General features: G+C 51.3%; 1 pseudogene; it reads left to right on the top strand.

Moving 5' to 3' along the window:
* Window positions 1-186: 186 nt before the first annotated feature.
* LOC106144210 overlaps window positions 187-540 on the top strand; it is a 4,853-nt pseudogene continuing 4,499 nt past the window's right edge.

The raw sequence follows: 540 nt of genomic DNA on the forward strand, positions 1-540 counted from the left end.
CCTTGGCCTGATAGGGCAGAACTTAGGTAGGTGGAAAAGACAGAACTGAATTCTGAGAGGAAGAAAATAGAGTGAGAGAGAGACCATGGGTTCATCAGAGACAGACACTGGGAATTTTACTCAATATGGAGATGGGTTAAACTAATATGTAAGAGTTAGCCAATAAGAAGTGAGAGCTCCCCTCTTTCCTTTCTGCCACCGCCATGCCATCCAGACTGAGGAAGACCCGGAAACTCCGGGGCCACGTGAGCCACGGCCATGGCCGAATCGATAAACACCACAAGCATCCGGGAGGACGCGGGAACGCTGGAGGCATGCATCATCACAGGATTACTTCGGGAAAGTTGGGATGAGGCATTACCACTTAAAGAGGAACCAGAGCTTCTGCCCGACTGTCAACCTGGATAAACTGTGGACCCTGGTCAGTGAGCAGACCCGGGTCAATGCTGCCAAGAACAAGACTGGAGTTGCTCCCATCATTGATGTCGTGCGATCGGGCTACTACAAAGTTCTGGGGAAGGGAAAGCTCCCTAAGCAGCC

The sequence above is a fragment of the Microtus ochrogaster genome, chromosome 2, assembly GCF_000317375.1.
Source record: "Microtus ochrogaster isolate Prairie Vole_2 chromosome 2, MicOch1.0, whole genome shotgun sequence".
Classification (NCBI taxonomy): Eukaryota; Metazoa; Chordata; class Mammalia; order Rodentia; family Cricetidae; genus Microtus; species Microtus ochrogaster.